General features: G+C 42.1%; 1 protein-coding gene across 4 annotated transcripts in view; it reads right to left on the bottom strand.

Annotated features, from left to right (window-relative positions):
- The window catches only part of LOC135509937 (fibroblast growth factor 11-like), a 142,649-nt gene that overhangs the window by 108,069 nt on the left and 17,633 nt on the right, over positions 1 to 16,947 (bottom strand). The gene's annotated exons all lie outside the window — the stretch shown is intronic.

Below are 16,947 nucleotides of genomic sequence, written 5' to 3'. Positions count from 1 at the left end.
GAAATGTTAGTCTTAATTATTTCCTCCATTCATTTGTACAACAAGTGTTCCCACCTTCAGCATAATCATCTCAAACTGCACAAATCAACAGCGTCAGCTGCACCTTGACAAAAACAACTACAGACAGACAGACAGAATGTTCATCCAGGGCCAAATCAACTGTTATTGTTCGCATGATGATTGCATATTGTTCAGTTGCTGCTTTGGTAATGGTGGTTGTGTGGTTTTGGATCCTGGCCGCTGAACCAAGCTACTGTCATCCTATTCCAGTGTGGTCTGTAGTGAGTATACCACAAAGGGAGACAGGGGGAGCAGTGGTGTGGTCTCTTTCTCTCTCTCATCCCCAACCAGCAAGGCTAACCCCATGGTTTACGATTGTAATAGGTGCTTCCTTCTCCATCCTTTCACCCCACTTTTATTCTCTCCCTCTCCCTCCCTCTCATTCTCTCTCTGTGTTAGTGGCTCACTCATTATTGTCATGTCTTTAGTTTCTCTGCAGCAAAACCTGGGGTTGCCAGGTTGGATACTGTATCACACAACTATCCACTCACACAGGCTTGTGTCATCTCTTAAAGTCTATTTAGTAGGACTCTTTCCCGGAGAAAAGCATCTAGCAACCCCCATGGTTCTGATGCTGTAATGCTTCAGCCTTTTTAGACTGGCAGCTGGTAGCCAGTTACTGTTAAATGGGGAGTTTTCCAAGCATCTGGCAACCCCCTCGAGCAGAGCAGTGCATGGAGGGTTGCCAGAGCTAGTGCATCCCCCCAGAACATGTACTGTATCGCAATAATGATCATCATCACTCTAATCATTACCATCATGCAATAAGAGGGGAAACAATAGTAATAGCTTCCACCCTCCGGTCCCTAGAGTTGTGTGTGTACATAAAAATGGGGTTTTAGAGGAGAGGAGAGGGGGTTGTGGATGGAAGAGGGGGGATTTTCAATAAGGTGATCGACTTCTCTGTTCTCCCCTTCTTATTATTCTCTTTCCCTCTTCTCTCTCTCCATTCACCCTCTCTCTCTTTCTGTGTTTAATTGGAGAAATGGTGAACTCCGTAATCCTTCCAATGTAGTATTTTAATTGTGTGCTGGCGGGATGCAGTGTTTTAGTAATTACTGTTGAAGTCAAAGCCCTTTAGCAGTTAGATAAGGAGAGAGGAGTTGGACTATTTTAACAGAGTAAAAGCTTTCTTTTGAGACAGAGAGAGAGGGACAGGGGGGAGAGGATAGGAAAAGAAAGAAACAGGTACAAATTTAAAAAATAAAACTAAAATGGCATCCATTATCATGAAATCCAACAAGACACAATAAAATAATCATAATACAACAACAGAGTTTAACAGGAGGGTCACTGTCACTCTCAGAGGGTGTCCTGTCCACTAGCCCTACGTCTCACTGTACTGTCCCCATACATGCTTCACTCACGACTCACTCTGAAAACCACTGCATGCGACACAACCACTGCATGCAAGCTTTGCACACTACAACTCTCCCCCTCTCTCTGTCTCTCTCACAGACACACACCCTCTCTCTCTCTCGTTCGCTCTCAGACGCACACCCTCTCGGTCTCTCTCTCAGACACACACCCTCTCTCTCTCTCTGTCTCTCACACAGACACACACCCTCTCGGTCTCTCTCTCAGACACACACCCTCTCTCTCTCTCTCACACACACACACACCCTCTCGGTCTCTCTCTCAGACACACACCCTCTCTCTCTCTCTGTCTCTCACACAGACACACACCCTCTCGGTCTCTCTCTCAGACACACACCCTCTCTCTCTCTCTGTCTCTCACACAGACACACACCCTCTCGGTCTCTCTCTCAGACACACACCCTCTCTCTCTCTCTGTCTCTCACACAGACACACACCCTCTCTGTCTCTCTCTCAGACACACACCCTCTCTGTCTCTCTGTCTCTCTCACAGACACACACCCTCTCGGTCTCTCTCTCAGACACACACCCTCTCTCTCTCTCTGTCTCTCTCTCTCTCTCTAACAGACACACACCCTCTCTCTCTCTCTGTCTCTCTCACAGACACACACCCTCTCGGTCTCTCTCTCAGACACACACCCTCTCTCTCTCTCTGTCTCTCTCACAGACACACACCCTCTCTCTCTCTCTGTCTCTCTCACAGACACACACCCTCTCTCTCTCTCTGTCTCTCTCACAGACACACACCCTCTCGGTCTCTCTCTCAGACACACACCCTCTCTCTCTCTCTGTCTCTCTCACAGACACACACCCTCTCGGTCTCTCTCACAGACACACACCCTCTCTGTCTCTCTCACAGACACACACCCTCTCGGTCTCTCTCTCAGACACACACCCTCTCTCTCTCTCTGTCTCTCTCTCAGACACACACCCTCTCTCTCTCTCTGTCTCTCACACAGACACACACCCTCTCGGTCTCTCTCTCAGACACACACCCTCTCTCTCTCTCTGTCTCTCACACAGACACACACCCTCTCGGTCTCTCTCTCAGACACACACCCTCTCTCTCTCTCTCTGTCTCTCACACAGACACACACCCTCTCGGTCTCTTTCTCAGAAACACACCCTCTCGGTCTCTCTCTCAGACACACACCCTCTCTCTCTCTCTGTCTCTCTCTCAGACACACACCCTCTCTCTCTCTCTGTCTCTCACACAGACACACACCCTCTCGGTCTCTCTCTCAGACACACACCCTCTCTGTCTCTCTGTCTCTCTCACAGTGACACACCCTCTCGGTCTCTCTCTCAGACACACACCCTCTCTCTCTCTCTCTCTGTCTCTCTCTCTAACAGACACACACCCTCTCTCTCTCTCTGTCTCTCTCTCAGACACACACCCTCTCTCTCTCTCTGTCTCTCTAACAGACACACACCCTCTCTCTCTCTCTGTCTCTCTCACAGACACACACCCTCTCTCTCTCTCTGTCTCTCTCACAGACACACACCCTCTCGGTCTATCTCTCAGACACACACCCTCTCTCTCTCTCTGTCTCTCTCTCAGACACACACCCTCTCTCTCTCTCTGTCTCTCTCACAGACACACACCCTCTCGGTCTCTCTCTCAGACACACACGCTCTCTCTCTCTCTGTCTCTCTCTCAGACACACACCCTCTCTCGCTCTCTGTCTCTCTCACAGACACACACCCTCTCTCTCTCTCTGTCTCTCACACAGACACACACCCTCTCGGTCTCTCTCTCAGACACACACCCTCTCTCTCTCTCTGTCTCTCTCTCAGACACACACCCTCTCTCTCTCTCTGTCTCTCTCACAGACACACACCCTCTCTCTCTCTCTGTCTCTCTCACAGACACACACCCTCTCTCTCTCTCTGTCTCTCTCACAGACACACACCCTCTCTCTCTCTCTGTCTCTCTCTCTCTCTCTAACAGACACACACCCTCTCTCTCTCTCTGTCTCTCTCACAGACACACACCCTCTCGGTCTCTCTCTCAGACACACACCCTCTCTCTCTCTCTCTCTCACACACACACACACCTGAAAATCCGAGGTAGGTGTTTCCGAAGCCGTGGGCCTTCCTCCATTCCTCCATTCTATCCTGCAGGCCAGCTGGCTGGTGTGTTTACGGGCATATTCAATCTCTCCCTATCCCAGTCTGCTGTCCCCACATGTTTCAAGATGGTAACTATTGTTCCTGTACCCAAGAAGACAAAGGTAACTAAACAAAATGACTATCACCCTGTAGCGCTCACTTCAGTCATCATGAAGTGCTTTGAGAGACTAGTCAAGGATCATATCACCTCCACTCTACCTGTCACCCTAGACAGACTCCGATTTGTTTACTGCCAACATACATACTTGAAATCATTGTCCATTTTAATAAATGGATCACTAGTCACTTTAATAATGCCACTTTAATAATGTTTACATATCTTTCATTACTCATCTCATATGTATATACTGTATTCTATACCATCTATTACATCTTGCCTATGCCGCTCGGTCATCGCTCATCCATATATTTATATGTACATACTTTACTTAAATTTGTGTGTATTAGGTATTTATTGTGGAATTGTTAGATCACTTGTTAGATATTACTGCACTGTCGGAACTAGAAAACACAAGTATTTCGCTACACTCGCAATAACATCTGCTAACCATGTGTGTGTGACCAATAACATCTGCTAACCATGTGTGTGTGACCAATAACATCTGCTAACCATGTGTGTGTGACCAATAACATCTGCTAACCATGTGTGTGACCAATAACATCTGCTAACCATGTGTGTGTGACCAATAACATCTGCTAACCATGTGTGTGTGACCAATAACATCTGCTAACCATGTGTGTGACCAATAACATCTGCTAACCATGTGTGTGTGACCAATAACATCTGCTAACCATGTGTGTGTGACCAATAACATCTGCTAACCATGTGTGTGACCAATAACATCTGCTAACCATGTGTGTGTGACCAATAACATCTGCTAACCATGTGTGTGACCAATAACATCTGCTAACCATGTGTGTGACCAATAACATCTGCTAACCATGTGTGTATGACCAATAACATCTGTTAACCATGTGTGTGTGACCAATAACATCTGCTAACCATGTGTGTATGACCAATAACATCTGCTAACCATGTGTGTGTGACCAATAACATCTGCTAACCATGTGTGTGTGACCAATAACATCAGCTAACAATGTGTGTGTGACCAATAACATCTGCTAACAATGTGTGTGTGACCAATAACATCTGCTAACAATGTGTGTGTGACCAATAACATCTGCTAACATTGTGTGTGTGACCAATAACATCTGCTAACCATGTGTGTGTGACCAATAACATCAGCTAACAATGTGTGTGTGACCAATAACATCTGCTAACAATGTGTGTGTGACCAATAACATCTGCTAACAATGTGTGTGTGACCAATAACATCTGCTAACAATGTGTGTGACCAATAACATCTGCTAACAATGTGTGTGTGACCAATAACATCTGCTAACCATGTGTGTGTGACCAATAACATCTGCTAACAATGTGTGTGTGACCAATAACATCTGCTAACAATGTGTGTGACCAATAACATCTGCTAACAATGTGTGTGTGACCAATAACATCTGCTAACCATGTGTGTGTGACCAATAACATCAGCTAACAATGTGTGTGTGACCAATAACATCTGCTAACAATGTGTGTGTGACCAATAACATCTGCTAACAATGTGTGTGTGACCAATAACATCTGCTAACATTGTGTGTGTGACCAATAACATCTGCTAACCATGTGTGTGTGACCAATAACATCAGCTAACAATGTGTGTGTGACCAATAACATCTGCTAACAATGTGTGTGTGACCAATAACATCTGCTAACAATGTGTGTGTGACCAATAACATCTGCTAACAATGTGTGTGACCAATAACATCTGCTAACAATGTGTGTGTGACCAATAACATCTGCTAACCATGTGTGTGTGACCAATAACATCTGCTAACAATGTGTGTGTGACCAATAACATCTGCTAACAATGTGTGTGACCAATAACATCTGCTAACAATGTGTGTGTGACCAATAACATCTGCTAACAATGTGTGTGTGACCAATAACATCTGCTAACAATGTGTGTGACCAATAACATCTGCTAACAATGTGTGTGTGACCAATAACATCTGCTAACAATGTGTGTGTGACCAATAACATCTGCTAACAATGTGTGTGTGACCAATAACATCTGCTAACAATGTGTGTGTGACCAATAACATCTGCTAACAATGTTTGTGTGACCAATAACATCTGCTAACAATGTGTGTGTGACCAATAACATCTGCTAACAATGTGTGTGACCAATAACATCTGCTAACAATGTGTGTGTGACCAATAACATCTGCTAACAATGTGTGTGACCAATAACATCTGCTAACAATGTGTGTATGACCAATAACATCTGCTAACAATGTGTGTGACCAATAACATCTGCTAACAATGTGTGTGTGACCAATAACATCTGCTAACAATGTGTGTGACCAATAACATCTGCTAACAATGTGTGTGTGACCAATAACATCTGCTAACAATGTGTGTGACCAATAACATCTGCTAACAATGTGTGTGTGACCAATAACATCTGCTAACAATGTGTGTATGACCAATAACATCTGCTAACAATGTGTGTGTGACCAATAACATCTGCTAACAATGTGTGTGACCAATAACATCTGCTAACAATGTGTGTGTGACCAATAACATCTGCTAACAATGTGTGTGTGACCAATAACATCTGCTAACAATGTGTGTGACCAATAACATCTGCTAACAATGTGTGTGTGACCAATAACATCTGCTAACAATGTGTGTGTGACCAATAACATCTGCTAAAAATGTGTGTGTGACCAATAACATCTGCTAACAATGTGTGTGTGACCAATAACATCTGCTAACAATGTGTGTGTGACCAATAACATCTGCTAACAATGTGTGTGTGACCAATAACATCTGCTAACAATGTGTGTGACCAATAACATCTGCTAACAATGTGTGTGTGACCAATAACATCTGCTAACAATGTGTGTGACCAATAACATCTGCTAACAATGTGTGTATGACCAATAACATCTGCTAACAATGTGTGTGACCAATAACATCTGCTAACAATGTGTGTGTGACCAATAACATCTGCTAACAATGTGTGTGACCAATAACATCTGCTAACAATGTGTGTGTGACCAATAACATCTGCTAACAATGTGTGTGACCAATAACATCTGCTAACAATGTGTGTGTGACCAATAACATCTGCTAACAATGTGTGTGACCAATAACATCTGCTAACAATGTGTGTGTGACCAATAACATCTGCTAACAATGTGTGTATGACCAATAACATCTGCTAACAATGTGTGTGTGACCAATAACATCTGCTAACAATGTGTGTGTGACCAATAACATCTGCTAACAATGTGTGTATGACCAATAACATCTGCTAACAATGTGTGTGTGACCAATAACATCTGCTAACAATGTGTGTGTGACCAATAACATCTGCTAACCATGTGTGTGTGACCAATAACATCTGCTAACAATGTGTGTGTGACCAATAACATCTGATAACAATGTGTGTATGACCAATAACATCTGCTAACAATGTGTGTGTGACCAATAACATCTGCTAACAATGTGTGTATGACCAATAACATCTGCTAACAATGTGTGTGTGACCAATAACATCTGCTAACAATGTGTGTGTGACCAATAACATCTGCTAACAATGTGTGTGTGACCAATAACATCTGCTAACCATGTGTGTGTGACCAATAACATCTGCTAACCATGTGTGTGTGACCAATAACATCTGCTAACCATGTGTGTGTGACCAATAACATTTGATTTAAACAAATTAGCAAACTCACAGCAGCTTCCTGCTAAATGGATGGGGGCAGTACCCAAGTCTCTCTGGCTCCTACAGTATCTCTCACAGATGTGAAAGGGTGTGTGTGTGTGTGTGTGTGTGTGTGTGTGTGTGTGTGTGTGTGTGTGTGTGTGTGTGTGTGTGTGTGTGTGTGTGTGTGTGTGTGTGTGTGTGTGTGTGTGTGTGTGTGTGTGTGTGTGTGTGTGTGTGTGTGTGTGTGTGTGTGTGTGTGTGTGTGTGTGTGTGTGTGTGTGTGCTCTCTCCCATTTCCGATCCCCAAATACTTCCCTCAAAATGCAACTTTAAATAGAGACATTGAAATGAACAGTTGAAAGTGAAGTAGGAAGTTAAGGCTGAAGGGAGAGGGGGGTAACGACGGGGAAAGGATGATGTTCGGGTCCCTGGTGGTGAGTTATCTAGCATACCTGAGCGAAACAGCACCTGACAAAAAGTCAATATCTCCCCCAGACTCACACACATTCAGAGAGACAATAACACACTGGCAAAAAGACTCAACACAGTCTATCTCACCCAAACTGACCCAGACTCACTCTTAAATAGAGTACAAACACTTTGGAAGGATACATGTGTTGTACACTAGGTGTAACTACAGGAGAGGATTCCCACTCCTACACTGCATGTTCAAAACACGTGATTCCACTCCTACAGTGCATGTTCAAAACACGTGATTCCACTCCTACACTGCATGTTCAAAACACGTGATTCCACTCCTATACTGCATGTTCAAAACACGTGATTCCACTCCTATAATGTATGTTCAAAACACGTGATTCCACTCCTACACTGCATGTTCAAAACACGTGATTCCACTCCTATAATGTATGTTCAAAACACATGATTCCACTCCTATACTGTATGTTCAAAACTCGTGATTCCACTCCTATAATGTATGTTCAAAACACATGATTCCACTCCTATACTGTATGTTCAAAACACGTGATTCCACTCCTATAATGCATGTTCAAAACACATGATTCCACTCCTATACTGTATGTTCAAAACTCGTGATTCCACTCCTATAATGTATGTTCAAAACACATGATTCCACTCCTATACTGTATGTTCAAAACTCGTGATTCCACTCCTATAATGTATGTTCAAAACACATGATTCCACTCCTATACTGTATGTTCAAAACACGTGATTCCACTCCTATAATGCATGTTCAAAACACGTGATTCCACTCCTACACTGCATGTTCAAAACACGTGATTCCACTCCTACACTGCATGTTCAAAACATGTGATTCACACGACCCCGTTTTCATGTTCAAAACACGTGATTCCACTCCTACACTGCATGTTCAAAACACGTGATTCCCACGACCCCATTTTCTTGTTCAAAACACGTGATTCCACTCCTACACTGCAAGTACAAAGCACATGATTCCCACCACCCCGTTTTCATGTTTAAAACACTTGATTCCCACAATCCCGCATTCATGTTCAAAACACTTGATTCCCATGACCCCGATTTCATGTTGTCATGGCCCCATTTTCTTACTTTCTTTTTTACATCCTCCTGTTCCTCTCTTCAACTGCAATCCCTTGTGCAAAGACACCTCGCTCTCTCTCTTCTCTACCCCCTCTCTTTATCTCTCTAACCCAAAACAAACTAACACCACTCTCTCTCGCCTTCCTTCCATCTCTCTGTGTGGTTACCTCTCGGTAGAGGTCAGGCTCAGTCTGTCCTTGACTGCTTTAAAAAGACCATCTACTGATTCCCTCTCAGCTGAATATACAGTGGGGCAAAAAAGTATTTAGTCAGCCACCAATTGTGCAAGTTCTCCACTCTTAAAAAGATGAGAGAGGCCTGTAATTTTCATCATAGGTACACTTCAACTATGACAGACAAAATGAGAAAAAAAATCCAGAAAATCACATTGTAGGATTTTTAATGAATTTATTTGCAAATTATGGTGGAAAATAAGTATTTGGTCACCTACAAACATGCAAGATTTCTGGCTCTCACAGACCTGTAACTTCTTCTTTAAGAGGCTCCTCTGTCCTCCACTTCTTACCTGTATTAATGGCACCTGTTTGAACTTGTTATCAGTATAAAAAACACCTGTCCACAACCTCAAACAGTCACACTCCAGACTCCACTATGGCCAAGACCAAAGAGCTGTTAAAGGACACCAGAAACAAAAATGTAGACCTGCAGCAGGCTGGGAAGACTGAATCTGCAATAGGTAAGCAGCTTGGTTTGAAAGAAATCTACTGTGGGAGCAATTATTAGGAAATGGAAGACATACAAGACCACTGATAATCTCCCTCGATCTGGGGCTCCATGCAAGATCTCACCCCGTGGGGTCAAAATGATCACAAGAACGGTGAGCACACCATCAATAACACACTACGCCACCAGGGACTCAAATCCTGCAGTGCCAGACGTGTCCCCCTGCTTAAGCCAGTACATGTCCAGGCCCGTCTGAAGTTTGCTAGAGAGCATTTGGATGATCCAGAAGAAGATTGGGAGAATGTCATATGGTCAGATGAAACCAAAATATAACTTTTTGGTAAAAAATAGTTGAAGTGTACCTATGATGAAAATTACAGGCCTCTCTCATCTTTTTAAGTGGGAGAGTGGGAGAACTTGCACAATTGGTAGCTGACTAAATACTTTTTTGCCCCACTGTATGAGTGAGTGAGAGAGAGAGAGAGAGAGAGAGAGAGAGAGAGAGAGAGAGAGAGAGAGAGAGAGAGAGAGAGAGAGAGAGAGAGAGAGAGAGAGAGAGAGAGAATCTGTTCACAACCACACCCCGAAGAGCCCCGGGGCATCAACACAATTAGAACCAACCAAATCTTGAGAAAACAAAAAGATAATTACTTATTACTTGACACATTGGAATGAATTAACAAAAAAACAGCAAACTAGAATGCTATTTGGCCCTAAACAGAGAGTGCACAGTGGCAGAATACCTGACCACTGTGACTGACCCAAACTTAAGGAAAGCTTTGACTATGTACAGACTCAGTGAGCGTAGCCTTGCTATTGAGAAAGGCCGCCGTAGGCAGACATGGCTCTCAAGAGAAGACAGGCTATGTGCACACTGCCCACAAAATGAAGTGGATACTGAGCTGCATTTCCTAACCTCCTGCCCAATGTATGACCATATTAGAGAGACATATTTCCCTCAGATTATACAGATCCACAAAGAATTCGAAAAAACAAACCTAATTTGGATAAACTCCCATATCTATTGGGTGAAATACCAGTGTGCCATCACAGCAGCAAGATTTGTGACCTGTTGCCACAAGAAAAGGTCAACCAGTGAAGAACAAACACCATTGTAAATACAACCCATATTTATGCTTATTTATTTTCCCTTGTGTACTTTAACCATTTGTACATTGTTACAACACTGTATATATATAATATGACATTTGTAATGTCTATTGTTTTGAAACTTCTGTAAGTGTAATGTTTACTGTTATTTTGTATTGTTCATTTCACTTTTGTATATTATCTACCTTACTTGCTTTGGCAATGTGAACACATGTTTCCCATGCCGATAAGGCCCCTTGAATTGAAAAAGCAGAAGAGGAAGAGAGAGCAGAAGAGAGAGGGGTTGGTAGGCCCTTCATTAAACACACACAGCCCTCCTGTACCTCTTCAATGTAAGGCCCCTGTATAAGGAACCTGCTTGGTTCTGGTACTGGTTCCTACTGACATTTTTGCTTATTATTCGATCTGTGGACACAGTAGATTTCAAGATGTGACCTCTGACACCAGTTAAAGTGAAGGATGTCCCTCCTACTATTTCATTCATCCATCAACTCCTGGCGAAACCCTACATCAAAGCCACTAACGAAGCAAACCTGACACCGTAATGCAGCAACAGAGGGGTTTCGTCGCTGTAGCACATTCAGAGATCAATTTATAGCCAGTAATCTAAAATAATCTATAGATTTCAAACAAAAAACACTTTCTGTTTATTATAGACAGAGAAGATTAATATGAGATTAAAAGACACATACACATGTTTTTGCCACACCACTTTTTAACCTGTGGTGGCCACCTCTGATTTTTACCCATCTCTGACTTCAACAGGGGCCTGTTAAGCCTGGGTTGGCTTGGATAGAACCCTTCCATAGCCTGGACCACAGTACATAGTTCTGGTGTGATTCAGACCGGGCCTCTCCGTTCTCTCCTCTCTGCTATCCATATGTAGCATTGCCACACAGTCCTTGTTCCTTACAGGAGCAGTGAGCAGCCCTTGGCAGAGAAGCCGCCATTTTGTGATTTGATTTGGAGAGTGAATGACCAGTAAACTGAAACAGTTCTATTTCTATTGGATTAGAGCTGGTCGCTGCAGTGTCTCCTTTTCATTGCTACTCGTTTTTAGTGCTTGTAGGGGATTAATTCTGTCCGGGGGGTTTACTGGAGTGGTGTGAAGACTGAACTCCATGTTGTTGGAAAGCTTTTGCTATCATGCTTATCCTTTGGTTTGATGTTGATATGGAAAGGATTTTGGGGATCGTTCTCTTTGATTGATGACAAAACACAAGTTTTTTTAATATGAAATAAACTAAAGAATATCAACATCAATGGGTTCAAATTGAAATGGCAAAAAAATCCACCATTTAAATCAGCACTATAATGTATAAATACAACATCAACTGAAGCTCCACATTTTCTATTTCAATCTGTTTGGCTACTCTCTATTCATACAATAAGTGATGATTAGCTGTCATATGTCCCATTATTACTTCTCCTCCTCTCCATCTCTACTGTTTCTGTTAAACCCAGTGAACAGGGGACGTCCTGAGGACATTCTGCGATGTTCCCATTAGGTCCCTTAATTCTTAGGGCTGAGATCCCGCTAACGGGATCGATATGACAACAGCCAGTGAAAGTGCAGGGCGCCAAATTCAAAACAACAGAAATCCCATAATTAAAATTCCTCAAACATAGAAGTATTTCACACCATTTTAAAGATACACTTCTTGTTAATCCCACCACAGTGTCCGATTTCAAATAGGCTTTACGGCGAAAGTACCAGAAACGATTATGTTAGAGCCAAGTCACAGAAAAACACAGCCATTTTTCCAGCCAAAGAGAGCAGTCACAATAATCATAAATAGAGATAGAATTAATCACTAACCTTTGATGATCTTCATCAGATGACACTCATACGACTTCATGCTACACAATACATGTATGTTTTGTTAGATAAAGTTCATATTTATATAAAAAAAATCTCAGTATACATTGGCGCGTTATGTTCAGTAGTTCCAAAAACATCCGGTGATTTTGCAGAGAGCCACATCAATTTACAGAAATACTCATAATAAATGTTGATGAAAATACAAGTGTTATACATGGAACTTCTCCTTAATGCAACCGCTGTGTCAGATATCAAAAAAGCTTTACGGATAAAGCAAACCATGCAATAATCTGAACACGGCGCTCAGAGACCAAACAAGCCAAAAAGAAATCCGCCATATTGTGCAGTCAACAGAAGTCAGAAATAAAATGATAAATATTCACTTACCTTTGATGATCTTCATCAAAATGCACTCCCAGGAATCCCAGTTCCACAATAAATGTTTGTTTTGTTCGATAATGTCCATCATTTATGTACAAATAAATACTTTGTTCGCGTGTTTTGTAAACAAATCCAAACTCACGAATCGCATTCACTAGAAGCAGACGAAATGTCAAAAAGATCTGTTCCAGTCCGTAGAAACATGTCAAACAATGTATAGAATCAATCTTTAGGATGTTTTTAACATAAACTTTCAATAATGTTCCAACTGGAGAATTCCTATGTCTGTAGAATTGAGATGGAACAGAGCTCGCTCTCACATGAATGAGCATTACGAGCTCAAGGCATTCTGGCAGACATCTGACTCATTCCCCTCTCTTCCGGCCCCCCTTCACAGTAGAAGCCTCAAACAAGGTTATAAAGACTGTTGACATCTAGTGGAAGCCTTAGGAAGTGCAACATGACCAATATCCCACTGTGTCTTCAATAGGGAATAAGTTGAAAAACGACCAACCTCAGATTTCCCACTTCCTGGTTGGACTTTTTCTCAGGTTTTGCCTGCCATATGAGTTCTGTTATACTCACAGACATCATTCAAACAGTTTTAGAAACTTCAGAGTGTTTTCTATCAAAAATATATTAATAATATGCATATATTAGCAACTGGGACTGAGTAGCAGGCAGTTTACTCTGGGCACTTTATTCATCCAGGCTACTCAATAATGCCCGCAGCCATAAGACGTTAAGGGTTTTCAGCGTGATGTTATCCCTCTGACGTTCTGAGAACATTCTAAAAACATTGTGTGATGGTTCCAAGAGAACGTTCTTTCGGTGACCTTTGTCTAGTTCCCCTGTAAGTTCCCAGGACACTAGTTATTTTTATAATATATTTTTATAAGGATCATGTCAGGACATTTTTAGGATGTTCTCAGGACAATCATTTTACTAGTCCTTGGGACATCATGTGATGGTCCTAGGGGAATGTTCTCAGGGAGACCTTTGTCTAGTTCCCTGTAAGTTCCCAGGACATCACTGAGGACCATGTCAGGACCTTTTTAGGACCTTCATTTTACTAGTCCTTATGACGTTGTGTGATGGTCCTAGGGGAATGTTCTCTGGGGGACCTTCGTGTAGTTCCCAGGACATCACCGAGACCATGTCAGGATGTTAATTTTACGAGTCAGGATGTTAATTTTACGAGTCCTTAGGACATCTTGTCTTCCAATAAGCTTTCCTCTCATTCCCCACAAATACTTCGCTAAGTGTGTGCATATGCCTGCCTGGTAGGGGTGCGTGTGTTGATACACGTGCATGTACGCCCTGTGTGTGTGTGTAAGTGTCCTGCATATGTGTGTACACCCTGTCTATGTCTCTGTGTGCATCCTTGAAGTGAGTAAAGGGAGTGTACCGTGTGTGTGTATACCGTGTGCATGTTGTGCGGGGAGTGCTCTGTGCTCTGGCGTGTTTCCAGTGGGAGAGATTGATGGCACATTAAAGCGAAGGACGCGTCACGCACCTGTTCTCCTGTAGTGCAGGGGGACCAACACACAGGTAGACAGGATACTGCAGTCAGCAAGGTGCCCCAGACACACACACACGCACACACACATGCACACACACACGCACACACACACACACACACACACTACAAGTATTAATAAGACACATAAACCCACACCACACACTTGTTCTCACATCTCTCAAAAGGTGGCAAACCCACCAGAAATTCACACACACATTCATCCACAAAGGACACCCTCACACACACCTATTGTACATCCCTACACACACGCACAAGGTACATGTATCTGCACCCATGGACCTGCACGCAGATCAGCATCTGCTACATCACCTACCCTACCATCACCATCACAACACTACCCTGTCTTATCAGGACATCACCATCACAACACTACGCTGTCTTATCAGGACATCACCATCACAACACTACCCTGTCTTATCAGGACATCACCATCACAACACTACGCTGTCTTATCAGGACATCAACATCACAACAATACCCTGTCTTATCAGGACATCACCATCACAACAATACCCTGTCCTATCAGGACATCACCATCACAACACTACGCTGTCTTATCAGGACATCAACATCACAACACTACCCTGTCTTATCAGGACATCACCATCACAACACTACCCTGTCTTATCAGGACATCACCATCACAACACTACGCTGTCTTATCAGGACATCACCATCACAACACTACGCTGTCTTATCAGGACATCACCATCACAACACTACCCTGTCTTATCAGGACATCACCATCACAACACTACGCTGTCTTATCAGGACATCAACATCACAACAATACCCTGTCTTATCAGGACATCACCATCACAACAATACCCTGTCCTATCAGGACATCAACATCATGGAACTTCTTTTCTGCACTAAACAGCCTGTTATTCTAAATTCGACCACTCTATGCTTTACTTAAGCTACCTCTAAAGGGTTGGTTGGGGGACACCCACATAGTACTGCTCTTCCGGATGTCATTTTCATAATGAACAGTGCTGGCTGGCTGAACGGCAGGATAGAGTGAATTGTTTTAATGTGTTTCATGTACTCAGTATGGAAGGCATTGAACATTTGACTGTGTTCAACGTACTCAGTATGGAAGGTATTGAATATTTGATTGTGTTTCATGTACTCAGTATGGAAGGTATTGAATATTTGACTGTGTTTCATGTACTCAGTATGGAAGGTATTGAATATTTGATTATGTTTCATGTACTCAGTATGGAAGGTATTGAATATTTGATTGTGTTTCATGTACTCAGTATGGAAGGTATTGTATATTTGATTGTGTTTCATGTACTCAGTATGGAAGGTATTGAATATTTGACTGTGTTTCATGTACTCAGTATAGAAGGCATTGAACATTTGACAGTGTTCAACGTACTCAGTATGGAAGGTATTGAATATTTGATTGTGTTTCATGTACTCAGTATGAAAGGTATTGAATATTTGATTGTGTTTCATGTACTCAGTATGGAAGGCATTGAATATTTGACTGTGTTCAACGTACTCAGTATGGAAGGTATTGAATATTTGATTGTGTTTCATTACATTTACATTTACATTTAAGTCATTTAGCAGACGCTCTTATCCAGAGCGACTTACAAATTGGATCATGTACTCAGTATCTAAGGTATTGAATATTTGATTGTGTTTCATGTACTCAGTATGGAAGGTATTGAATATTTGACTGTGTTTCATGTACTCAGTATAGAAGGCATTGAACATTTGACAGTGTTCAACGTACTCAGTATGGAAGGTATTGAATATTTGATTGTGTTTCATGTACTCAGTATGAAAGGTATTGAATATTTGATTGTGTTTCATGTACTCAGTATGGAAGGCATTGAATATTTGACTGTGTTCAACGTACTCAGTATGGAAGGTATTGAATATTTGATTGTGTTTCATTACATTTACATTTACATTTAAGTCATTTAGCAGACGCTCTTATCCAGAGCGACTTACAAATTGGATCATGTACTCAGTATCTAAGGTATTGAATATTTGATTGTGTTTCATGTACTCAGTATGGAAGGTATTGAATATTTGATTGTGTTTCATGTACTCAGTATGGAAGGTATTGAATATTTGACTGTGTTCAACGTACTCAGTATGGAAGGTATTGAATATTTGATTGTGTTTAATGTACTCAGTATAGAAGGCATTGAACATTTGACTGTGTTCAACGTACTCAGTATGGAAGGTATTGAATATTTGATTGTGTTTCATGCACTCAGTATGGAAGGCATTGAATATTTGACTGTGTTTCATGTTCTCATATGTCAAAACATGGCTTTAAGTGGCCGGTAGAATAAATGTTTTAATGTAGTGTGTGTGTACAGAGTACACAGTGCATTCGGAGAGTATTCAGACCCCTTGACTTTTTCCACACTGTTACATTACAGCCTTATTCTAAAATGATGCTTTTTTTAAATCCTCATCAATCTACACCCAATAGCCCATAATGACAAAGCAAAAACAGGTTTTTATATTTTTTTGGAAACGTATTAAAA

This window comes from Oncorhynchus masou, chromosome 23 (genome assembly GCF_036934945.1).
Source record: "Oncorhynchus masou masou isolate Uvic2021 chromosome 23, UVic_Omas_1.1, whole genome shotgun sequence".
Classification (NCBI taxonomy): domain Eukaryota; kingdom Metazoa; phylum Chordata; class Actinopteri; order Salmoniformes; family Salmonidae; genus Oncorhynchus; species Oncorhynchus masou.
This window is presented reverse-complemented; position numbering and strand designations above follow the sequence as displayed.